Source organism: Microcaecilia unicolor, chromosome 1 (genome assembly GCF_901765095.1).
Source record: "Microcaecilia unicolor chromosome 1, aMicUni1.1, whole genome shotgun sequence".
Classification (NCBI taxonomy): domain Eukaryota; kingdom Metazoa; phylum Chordata; class Amphibia; order Gymnophiona; family Siphonopidae; genus Microcaecilia; species Microcaecilia unicolor.
The window spans coordinates 228190290-228203182 of NC_044031.1; the positions used below are offsets into that span (position 1 = coordinate 228190290).

General features: G+C 42.2%; 1 long non-coding RNA gene across 1 annotated transcript in view; it reads left to right on the forward strand.

The window, feature by feature from the left end:
- Nucleotides 1–7389, forward strand: part of LOC115460179 — a 54879-nt gene extending 47490 nt beyond the window's left edge. Inside the window, exons 2-3 of the long non-coding RNA XR_003940399.1 lie at nucleotides 1206–1373; nucleotides 5029–7389. This is a non-coding gene — a long non-coding RNA (uncharacterized LOC115460179). The remainder of the gene's footprint in view (nucleotides 1–1205; nucleotides 1374–5028) is intronic.
- Nucleotides 7390–12893: the final 5504 nt, after the last annotated feature.

Sequence of the window (12893 nt, forward strand, 5' to 3'; positions counted from 1 at the left end):
AATGCTTGGTCTAAGAATATTTATGTGCTATCTTAATTGGTAATGACTAGAACACAGGTGACAAGAAATTGGGCAGTTTCCTGTTAAACTCCACAGTTGTGGAATGCTTTACAACATCAGTTATGACACATGCAAGATTTAATATAATACTGTATAGCATTGAAAATGTACCTTTCTAAGCAGGCCTATACTACTGCTGACTTCCCTATTGGGAGGGTTTGTCTTAGGCCTGCACTTTATGGGGGTAATTCTCAAAGGGTCACATCTGCCCTATATACATTAACCCACATGGACACTGAATAGAATATATCACAAAGGATGATTCACAGTTTGTTCTTGACCTTAAATACAATTTTCGTTCCTTTTGCTGGTTCAGAACCACAACCCATTGTGTTTCTATGGCATGCATACAATATATAAATCCTTTACATTTTGTATGACCTACTTCAATACCTTTACTTAAATACCTGCCCCTGTTGGTATGTAAATTGGGGCAATACCTGAAAACCTGGATGTAGATTTAATATTGGCCAATGTTTTTTTTATAATGTGTCTAACCTTATTCGAGGAAGAAACAGAAGGTAAGACACATGTTACTCTAGATTCCTGAGATTTTTTCACCGTCTGGAGTAACCATGGATGATGCACATTATAAGCTCTGTTAAATGCTCTGTGAACCACTCTCTGAGGCTACCATATATAGGGTAGATGGTCAAAAAAATCAAGCATAGATTAGCTCAACATTTAAGCAATATTAAATTGCAAAAAATTGAAACTCCCTTAGTAGAACATTGGATTAGGGAACTTTGAAATTTGTAGTGTTGATTCAATTTGATGTACAAATGGGGGGTAATATAATACACAAAACTGTTTGAAACAGAACAAAGGTTAATTTTTGAGTGGAAAACAGTGACCCCCTTAGGATTAAATAAAGAAGTGGAATGGGCGAGACTGTAGAATGTGACTTATTCAACCAGGGTTTAAAAATGTATGAGAAAGGGTTCTGCGTATGCACAGCGTAAATTTCAGTGGCACCATTGCTCCCAATACCGGTTGGAAGTTCGCTCTGGTAGTGCATCCGAGAAAATGGTTTAAAACTACAAGATATGAAATATTTGTATAAAAAATATTTTTTTTGAGGTGAGTTAGATAGGATTGGGAATAAAGTTAGCGTGTTGTGAGTAATATTGTTCTGCACTTTTCAGTTAAAACCCCTGATGACGCATCCAACAAAACACAGATTTGCGTAGGTTTTGACGGTGTTTCAAGTAGCATATTTGCCTGCGATTTTATGAGAAGAACTGAACTGAGGGAACAGTGCATTGGTTACTTCTGTATCAAGAAGATTGCATCGGATAAGATTTGGACACAAGGTATGGAGATATTCATGTGGATCACAATCACTGGAATAAAACAATGGAGATAAGTGGGCAATAATGTATAACAACTGAGATATGATGGACGTTCATATGAGATCGTTGCTGAAAGAAAAAGTGTATTAATTGTATATGAATAGTGGAATAGGCTTATGGGAATAGATAATAGAAGTATCAGTGGTTAAAAGAGCTCTGTAGCTGTTTGTACCCATGTGGTTGAATGGAAGAATGAATGGTGAGAATGAGAAGAAGTGTGAGGTCAATATTTAGAAGATATACAACATTTTATATTATTTTAATGTTGAAAGTTTTCAATAAAGACATTTAAGAAATTATAAAGAGTAAAGTAGTTACTTAATGGATAACAATTTATATTATAATTAGATTGAAATAGAGATACTCAGATGATGATTTGTATGAATATTAATTAGGGACATCTGAACACCAGAAAGGTTCATGGCCCTCCAAGATTGCAGTTTGACACCCCTGAGCTTATAAGGTTAATACCCAAATTAACTGCATAAATCCTTTTGAATATCAGCCTTATACCGAGCAACACTCGGTAGGTTTAGCTGGATGAAAATCTCAAAACCCACCTCTTCTAAAATGCCTTTGGTGATGTTGCGGCAGCCTGTAGCAAGGTAGTTAGGGTCCACTGACCTTCTTTTAGGCCGACCTACTCTCTTTTTTTTCCCCCTCTCTTCTCTGAGTGTATGATTGTCCCTTTCCCATTAGTTTTGGCATCCCTTTCTCTTTTCTTTTATGTATTGGTTTTATATATTGATTATAAACTGCCCTGTGATGCATTGTTGTACTAGGGTAGATAGGAAACTCGGAGAGCAGCTGACTAGCCCCGAGCAGGATTACTGCTTTTATATTCATATATCAAAGGGGTATGACAGATAAGGTCAGCAGTACAAGAAAGGTTCTATATATCCAGCACTATAGAGTTAGAGCTCAACATTTGCTTTCATAAAATGAGTTATCAGTCAGAACAACCCAGCCCCAAAGAAGCTAAGTCCAGATCATAAAAGGCTTCTGTGCGTTTGATACCGGAAGCTTTGTCCTTATTACAAATATGACTATGAGGGATTGTCTATCCTTATCTCTACAGAAATCATCTTTTCTCTCATTTCTTTTCTTACTGTTTCTTTCCCCTCCCCACTGTCCTTCTTCCTCTTTCTCATGACAAGCAATGTAGGGCTTCTTTAGACTGGGTATATTAGTAACCACTCTCATATCTGTCCACTTAGCGAAGTAAGAGAACCCAACCAAAATCAAGCCACATAAAAGTGATAAATGTACACAGGAATTGAAAAACAGCAGGCAAGGAAAGAGTTCTGGAAGGGAGAGAAGCAGAAATAATTGTGGGTTTTCCATCCTTTGGCTCCCAGAGCGATGGCATTCAATAAATTGTAAAGCCATGCTCTGTAAAGCTCTGTCACTTATAAAATCTTTTCATACACTGCTTCCTTTCACCCCCTCCAGAGAGTCCTTTGCCTGGGATTGAACTGCAGGCTGAAATAACTGTAAGTATACATGGATATAGCAACATGCCACTGACTGCTTTCAAAGGCTGGTGGCTTCACAAAATTCTTAGGCTGGCTACACCACTCATTGGAGGCCTCTTGTCCCAGATCTCAGATCATCTGGGGAGTAATTTTCAAACTGCCCCCTCTGCCACAAAGTCCAAAGGTACTTTCACCTACTGTCTCTGCAGAATTTTGAAAGTGAAAGTCACACGTACTTTTGCTATGAAAACTGATTTAAGGGGGAAAAGGACCTATGAAGACTTGCATGTCTTTTTCTGCTGGTACTTTTTCCCAATTAAGACATCGTCCACACTTTCACCTGAACGCAGGGTGGTCCATTCTAAAACAGTCATTTCCATAGGTAAATGACTTTTTAAATATTGTTCCCTTCTCATCATAACTCTGTTGGGTTGGCAGCAAACTGGGCCCTTTGTGGATTGCAGACGATTGTGACAACACTCAGGGGGTGATGCAGAAAGCTTGCATTAGAGCCATGCGTTGATGGCTGAGTGCACAGTTTCTAATGCAAACGTAACACTCTGGGGCCCTTTTACTAAGCTGTGCAAGCGTCTATGCATGCCCAACTTGCGCCAAAATGGAGTTACCACCTGACTACCACGTGGCTCTTGCAGTAATTTCATGTTTGTCGTGCGTCTGATACACGCGTCTGAAAAATATTTTTTATTTTCAGGCGCTCATAATGGGCACGTGCCAAGTGGCATTTGATGCATGTAGGTCATTACCGCCTGGATTCTTGACCGCTAGGTCAAATGGCTGGTGGTAAGATCTCAGACCCAAAATGGATGGCGGCAATTTTGATTTTGCCGCACGTCCATTTTCGGCAAAAAAGGCCTTTTTTACAGGCGCGCTAAAAAATGGATCAGTGCACACCCAAAACCCGTGCCTACACTACTGCAAGCCATTTTTCAGTGCACCTTTGTTAAAGGACCCTTCAAATTTTGCTTGCCAATGTGATAAGCAGGTTATATGCAAATTAGACCCATGTAGAACTTGTGGGTTAATCAAGGACAGATCACTAGACACATGTGCACAAGATTCTACAGAAAGGGCAGATAGTACTGTGCACATGTCAGAGAAAGAAATTATTGGCACACCTCTGTACACATCTCTATATAATAATTTGTCAATCTGCGTCCCTGGATGGCTGGCTAGCTGGGTTCGTAATCGTATACTAATGAGTTTACGTCAGCTCGCCTCCAGCGTTCTCTTCCCTCTGTGTCCCGCCCTCGCGGAAAGATGAAATGACGTCAGAGGAGGGCGGGACACTGAGAGGGAAAGCAAGGGAAGGCTGGAGGCAACGCGAGCCGAGCCTGCCTCCGCTGCGACCTCAGGTATGGAGGGGAGGGGAGGATTGCAGGACATGGATGAGATGGGATGGGAGGGCAGAGGAGAATCGTTGTACAGGGAGGGGAGGGGAGAGGAGAATAGCTGGACAGGGAGAGGAGGGGAGAATCGTTCGACATGGAGGGGAGGGCAGGGGAGAGAGACGAGAAAACGATTAGATGACAGGCTTCCTAGGTCCCGTTTCATTTGTTCCAAAATGGGCTTTTTTTTTTTGCTTGTGCTGTAATATTATTCTTCACATAAATATCAACATCACAAAAATTTCCGTGCATAAAATTTTTGTGATGCCGATATTTAAGCCCTGTGTGCAGAACTGTCATCTCTCCCATTCTGTTGTTTTGTTTTTTTTCTGCTGTTCATAAAGGCCAAGTTTACAGTTGAGGGTACTGTTATACCTGCAGCAGAGAAGAAAGAGGCACTAAATCCTCACAGATGTTACTTCAGAAGAATGAGCTAACTCTCCTATACCTTCTCAAACCTGGTGTTCTCTCCTGCATTATTCTTACCTTAAAGTCTTCTGCACAGTTCTCTCTGTATTAGGGCGGAATACCTAATAGCCTCATTACCGTTGATTTTAATATGCTGTACGCTGGTGTCTAATGCAAGAGTATGCGCAAAACCTTTTTCTGCATGCACCCCCCCCCCCCCCCCCAATGACCTGCTCTGAAAGGATGAATTCATGAGTCATTCATTGTGAGCAAGAAGCACTATAGGCACTTCACTACTGCTCTTTTTTATGTGTTTCTTTTTCATAGGCACAAGTGAATTGTCATTTCAAGACTGAAGAAGTTGGCATTTCAAAACGAAGATTTCTCCTAAGACGTTCGCTCCACACTTCTAATTTCCTGTGACTCAGTGTGATACCTCCGGCTACAACACAGGACATGAGAACTTTCTTGGACGCTCGTGTCTTGTGTTGCAGCCAGAGGGGCACATCTTCTGAACATGAGACATCCCTGGTCCTGAACTGCATTGGCAACAGAGATGGAGAAAGGCATCTGCAAGTGGCATGGACAATGAACGTTAACTCATTTCTCAAAGAGGCGCCTCTGATTTGTGCTGCCAGAAGGAACACGATAGGAAAGATATGTTTGTACTGCAGAACTTTGGAATAGATTTTGACACCTTTTCTTAGTCCAATGTAAGAATTCAAAGATGAATACATGAGCATTCAGGACCAAGAAACCCATTTTAGCTAAAATGTATTTGGCTTTTTTAATTTCAGAAAAAGAGGTTTGTACGTTGTACCATTGTTTATTAACCTTGTACCATATGCTATGTCATTATATACGTAGGTTGGAATGATTCACAGCACTATAGCCTTAGTCAGAGGGCCAGACAAATGCACTATCTTTTTTAGGATGTTTCAGAAAGCACTTTAGGAGTATTTGTTTGGAATAATAATAAAATACCATTATGGTATTTTAGGAACTTAATGCAAAAGGCATTAATTACCATATCAGATAAATTTCTGAATGATAACTAAAGGACTAAATACAAAAATCCAGTATCTGAGGGCCACATTAAATACAAAACAAGGTTATGAATTTATTTAAAAATGAAATTAAAGGGTTGATTCACCCTTTGAGGTTTGGTCCAACTAGGTAAACAGCCACTGAAACAGACTTACCTTAAGATGTACTTCCCTAAAAGTGGATATGAGGAGTTTATATGGTGCGTAAAAGCAAAAGTTATTTGAAAGCACCAGAATATGTTTGGAAAACACAGGTCCATTTTTACTGTCCACTATCAAAATCCCACCAAATCAGCTCTTACACCTAAAGTGCTAATTGGTGCCCTGGATAGGCGACTTTTATTCATCTTCTAAATAAATTAACTCCAGGGTCTGTCGGTCAAAGAATAGCATGGAAACTCTGTCCGTTTCTTCACAGAGGGTCTTCTTTGACCAACAGACCCTGAAGCAGGCGGACGAAACGCTGGCCGTCATGGGTCATGGTCTGGCTTTTTGGAAAAGGAAGCACCATACAAGCTAAGTACAAGCTAAGCATATTTCCTTGTATTTCGTAATATTGCAGTAGTATAGCAATAGGCAATAGTATCAAGAAGAAAGCAACATTTCTGTGGTTATGTCATTAAGGAGTTATTGAAATACAGCAGGAGGTTTTTTATGCCTATGATGAAGCAGTCCTGCTCCCGTTGTCTAATATAGCCAGGAGCTTCTTGAGGCTTTTTCCTCCTTGTATTCTCATAATACTCAACAGTATCTTTCAGTCAGACCCCAAACGAGTATCCCTACTATTTATATTTGTATTAAGCGTTAATGTTGCCATTAGAGCATGGCTATTAAAAAAGATTAACGTATGAGCCCTTACCACCACCTATTTTGTAGGCAATAAGAGCTCATGTGCTAATCATGAGCTAATCAGTTAGAACGCTGGCACTGCTGATGCGCTAACTGATTTGCCTAGAAATGCTCACTTTCCAGCCCCAGACATACCCCCTCCATGAAAAAAATAAAAGACATTTTTTAGCACCCGGTGCGAATGTGCAGAGTGGAAAATTACCACGGTATACCTCAATGCGTCCCGTGGTAAGCCCTTTCAAGTTTCGGTAAGGGTGCGCTACCATTTACCACAGCTTAATAAAAGGACTCCAAAGTCAGAACAGCAAAAAGGCCATCCTACCTTCAGTTAGGTATCCAGATAGGGAGCTCATTATTGCCAATATTCAAATAGCTGCATCAGTTACCACTCTGTCCAGAAATTCAGGACCAGCCACTATCTGAATACTGGTACTGAATATCTGGAATTTTTATTTTTTGTTGGCTGCTCCCAATATACAGTGGCACTTACCTGGGCAAGACTGTTCCCTCTAAGCTGAGTGGGAGTCCTCCATCTACAATCCTGCCAGTTGGGGGAGGGGGGCCTTTTCACCATCACATCCTATATAATAATTCTCACCTCCAACGTTCGAAAACCTGGCTGCCTGTGTCTGTAACTTTGGGTCTCCGAAGCCTCGCTGACGTCACGACGCATTATGCAGTGGAATCTGTGTGCGTGCGTCAGACGTCAGACGCACTAGCACAAACTGATTTCAACGCGGGTCCTCATTCAAGCCGTCCGGCGGGGGTTGAGGTCCCCACCAGCACAGGTACGCGACGGTGGATGGGGAGGTTTGCCGGCAGGAAGGGGGGCTCCAGACGGTCGTGACAGGGGGGGCCTCAGGTCGGGAACTCCGAGGGGGGGCCAGAAATTGGAAGAAGGAAGGCAGGGAGGTGGGATCTGGAACTCGGACTGGGAGGGACGGACCTCGGCCTGGACCTGGGTGGGGGGGAGGGAGTGATGGAGTGGTCTGGAACTGGGAGAGGGGGGGAACCTTGCTAGTGCCTGTTTCCTTCTGCCTGAAACGGGCCTTTTCTACTAGTTTTCAATAATGAGGGATAGGCAAGTTCTGCGGAACTCCAGGGAACCTGCCTGTCCCTAGAGATTGAAAGCATAATATTGAAGCACCACCCCCTACTGGTAGCAATGAAGTTGGAGGACACTTGCTCAGCTTAGAGGGAACCGTGCTGGGCAGCAGCAGCCCCTACCCAGATAGTTCTGCTCACCAGGGGCCATACCTTGATTTTCAGCAGCACCATCCAAATAATGCCACTGAAAATCTTTACTGATCTCCCTGGCATTATCTGGGTATTGCTGGGATGGCCTGGAGGCGGAGTCAAGGCAGAGCTGAAAGTTATCTAGGTACTGCTCATAGTCAGCGCTAGTACCCAGATAACCATCTGGAGAAGTTAGGACAGCAAAATAGAGACAGGCACCCTATACTCAGATACTCAGCACTAGTACCTGGGTATCACCCGGCATAGAATTTCTGGGTATAACTTTAAACAATGTGGCCAGCATTTTTAAAGCATTGCTGACTACAGAGTATAAATATCAGGGCCGGATAAAATTTTTGTTTTTATTTTGTATTTACTCACTGTAGGAGCAAAACCTGGAAGAGATTTTAGCACTTGAGAAATCAAAGATTGTAATGGCCACTACTCCATGCACTTCCCATGGTATGTATGGAGATTAGCCAAGACTGTGTTGTGTGTTGAAGATTTCAGGGAGACAGGGATAGTGTGAGCAATAATTGAAGCAATTGTATCTTCTGAGAAAACATGGTGAAAATAGCATTTGATGTGATGGTGGTGTAAACATTAAGGGCCCTATTTACTTAGCAGCGCTAAGGTCACACTAATGCTTTTAGCTTGCACTAAATGCTAAAGACACCCATAGGAATATATGGGTGTCTCTAGTGTTTAGTACGTGCTAATTTTAGGCACGCACTAAAAACGCTAGCGCGTCTTAGTAAACAGGGCTTTAGGTGTAGGAATTAGAGCTAACAATATTTAAGAGTAGTATGACTTTACACAGATTAAGCAAAAATATATATAGGGAAAACAGTTTGATTATTGCCCCACCCTGTACAGAAGAACATGAATATTTTTTAACCTGCACAGACTCCTGGCTCTAGGAATCTTCAGTTAAGCTGCTCGTGCATTATTACACCGTTTTTTACATTATTTAAGGGGGGGAGGAATTTTGGAACAGACAGCGTTTGACTGGAGGGGGGAGCAGGGGAAGCTTCGGGGGACTTACATTGATTTCTTTGTTAAGGCTAAGGTGGGGGTGGAGTGGGGTGTGGGAGCCCCTGGGGGTCTATAGACCACCATTGAACCAGATTGGGTGGCGTGTCTTTTATTAGATATGTTAGGCTCTTAAACTGATGTGCAAGGAGCATGCTAAAGCTCCCATCTGGAGATGTAATTTATTTTCTTGGAATAATATGGCTTGTAAAATTTACTACAAATTGCATGAAGCTGTTTGTATATTTATGAACGACATTGTGTGCATTTTTATGTGATGCAACTTATTACTATTTTACCTGTTGGGCTACATATTTTGTTTGTGGGAAGCTGCATTATTGCTGAGTAATGTGCATTATGTATATATATTATGTACATCTCTTCTGCTTTTAGCGCTAGATGGTGGTGTTGTGTGTGTATGTGGGGGGGCGTTGAAGAAGTGTCCATGGGGATCGCTGAAGGCAGGAGAGATTTAGCATTGCTTCTGCCTTCACAGGTGGATGGTGGTGTCAGGTAGGCTGGGGGGGGGGGGGGGAGGGTCTTACTGTGTGGCCAAGCAGCGGGTAGCACTTAGTGCCACCCATTGAGATGGTGGTAAGGGCTCCCGCGGTAACCTGGTGGTGAGCGGCAATAAGTACATAAGTATTGCCATACTGGGACAATCCAAAGGTCCATCAGGCCCAGCATCCTGTTTCCAACAGTGGCCAATCCAGGTCACAAATACCTGGCAAGATCCCCCCAAAAAGTACAAAACATTTTATGCTGCTTATCCCAGAAAAAGTGGATTTTCCCCAAGTCCAATTTAAAAATGGCTTATGGACTTTTCCTTTAGAAAGCCGTCCAAACCTTTTTTAAACTCTGCTAAGCTAACCACCTTTACCACATTTTCTGGCAACGAATTCCAGAGTTGAATTATATGTTGAGTGAAGAAAGATTTTCTCTGATTCGTTTTAAATTTACTACTTTGTAGCTTCATCACATGCCCCCTAGTCCTAATATTTTTGGAAAGCGTAAACAAATGCTTCACGTCAACCTGTTCCACTCCACTCATTATTTTATAGACCTCTATCACATCTCCCCTCAGCCGTCTTTTCTCCAAGATGAAGAGCCCTGGCTACTTTAGCCTTTTCTCATAGGGAAGTCGTCCCATCTCCTTTATCATTTTCGTTGCCCTTCTCTGCACCTTTTTTAATTCCACTATATATTTTTTGAGATGCAGCGACCAGAATTGAACACAATATTTGAGGTGCAGTCGCACCATGAAGCGATACAAAGGCATTGTAACGTCTTTTTTGGTTTCCACTCCTTTCCTAATAATACTTAAAATTATATTTGCTTTCTTAGCCACCGCAGCACACTGAACAGAAGGTTTCAACGAATAATCAATGACAACACCTAGATCCCTTTCTTGGTCGGTGACTCCTAACGTGGAACCTTGCATGATGTAGCTATAAGTTGGGTTCCTCTTTCCCACATGCATCACTTTGCACTTGCTCATTTTAAACGTCATCTGCCATTTAGACACCCAATCTCCCAGTCTTGTAAGGTTCTCTTGTAATTTTTCACAATCCTCTCATGATTTAACAACTTTGAATAACTTTGTGTCATCAGCAAATTTAATTACCTCACTAGTTACTCCCATCTCTAGGTTATTTAAAAATATATTAAGAAGCAATGGTCCCAGCAAAGACCCTTGGGGAACCCCACTAACTACCCTTCTCCATTGAGAATACTGACCACTTAATCCTACTCTCTAGTTCCGTTTGTTTTTGCAGCATTTATATATCTGAAACAGAACCTTTAATACTCTGATTCATAATGGAAAACTGGGTAGGAAGCCCTTTACCTAATTCAGAGATGGCAGTCCAGATTGACTCCAATGTGAAAACCTGAGGTTGTTGCAGGGTGAGTTCAGGCACAATTGCAGCTAAACAGGAATTGTCTCTGTGGTCAGCAGATCCTGGAATGATCTTCACACTTCCTACGAACGATGGCCTCAGATGACCTGGAGGGGAATCCACCAATTGCTCCACAGCCTCAGTAACCTTCCCTCATGGTTAGGGAGTTTACAGCGTCATCCACTGGACCACCTCACCAGGTTCCAAAGGACTTGCCAATGAAAGCTGTTGAGGGGGAGGGGGCCACAAATCAGGAGTTAAAGATAATTCAGAGCCATAATCTGCAGTCTCTCCTCCTGGCAGTGGTGTTGAGACAGCTGGCAACACACTGAAACTCACTGGAATCTGACCCCCATGCTGGACAAATGTATCCATAGGTCCCACAGTAGAAATCAAAGGCAAAGACTGGACTTCTGAGGGATAAACCTGCAGTTTACCCTTCTTCCATAAGTACATAAGTTTTTTTTTGTTACATTTGTACCCCACACTTTCCCACTCATGGCAGGCTCAATGCAGCTTACATGGGGCAATGGAGGGTTAAGTGACTTGCCCAGAGTCACAAGGAGCTGCCTGTGCGTGAAGTGGGAATCGAACTCAGTTCCTCAGGACCAAAGTCCACCACTCTAACCACTAGGCCACTCCTCCAAACTGGGACAAACCAAAGGTCCATCAAGCCCAGCATTCTGTTTCCAATGGTGGCCAATCCAGGTCGCAAATACCTGGCAAGATCCCAAAAAAGTTCATTACATTTTATGCTGCTTATTCCAGAAATAGCAGTGGATTTTCCACAAGTCAATTTAATATTGGTCTATGGACTTTTCCTTTAGGAAGTCGCCTAGTCCTTTTTTAAACCCTGCTAAAATAACTGCCTTTACCACATTCTTTGGCAACAAATTCCAGAGTTTAATTACACATTAAGTGAAGAAAACTTTTCTCTGATTCGTATTAAATTTAGTACTTTGTAGCTTCATTGCATGCCCCCTAGTCCTAGTATCATAGCCAGCAAAACAGGAACTGCTCTACACCACAACTGCCATCTTGGCTCCTCTTTCCACAGGTGCATATCCCCCTATTGTGCTTCTAGGGGTTTATCAATAAAGTGTCGGGGAACTTTAGGTTATCAAGCAGCAAAGATTTGGAACTCCCACAGAATTTAAGGGCAATACAAAATCATAGACAATTCAGAAAATCATTAAAAACCTTTCTCTTTCAAAAATATGTTGTGGCTTTAGTTTAGAAATTGATTTATTTTGTAATTACCAGGAATGTCTGGTTTCTTATTGCTGTTAACCACTTTGAGCAGTAAATGGTATGCACAGTACATAAGTACATAAGTAATGCCATACTGGGAAAAGACCAAGGGTCCATCGAGCCCAGCATCCTGTCCACGACAGCGGCCAATCCAGGCCAAGGGCACCTGGCAAGCTTCCCAAATGTACATTCTATACATGTTATTCCCGGAATTGTGGATTTTTCCCAAGTCCATTTAGTAGCGGTTTATGGACTTGTCCTTTAGGAAACCGTCCAACCCCTTTTTAAACTCTGCTAAGCTAACTGCCTTCACCACTTTCTCCGGCAACGAATTCCAGAGTTTAATTATACGTTGGGTGAAGAAAGATTTTCTCTGATTTGTTTTAAATTTACTACACTGTAGTTTCATCGCATGCCCCCTAGACCTAGTATTTTTGGAAAGCATGAACAGACGCTTCACATCCACCTCTTCCACCCCACTCATTATTTTATATACCTCTATCATGTCTCCCCTCAGCCGTCTCTTCTCCAAGCTGAATAGCCCTAGCCTCCTTAATCTTTCTTCATAGGGAAGTATACAAGGATTTTTTTGTAATTGTAACTTTGAAGTAACATGCTGGTTTACTTCACCAAAAGACTCTAGTGCTACCCAGGCAGTGTCTTGGAGGAGAGTTTGCCCATCTGGTACAGACCAGACAAAGACAAGGCATACGGAAGCAAAAGTTATTCTAACTGGAACACCATCCCCTGGTGTGGACTGTTTCTCATTGGAGTTCAGGTATGATTGACTGTCCTATCCCTAAAGTCTCTGAAGCTTGGATTTCCCTGGCTTGGACCAGGCCCTGGAGCTGGGACAGGTAGTGACTAGTCTAATCCCCAC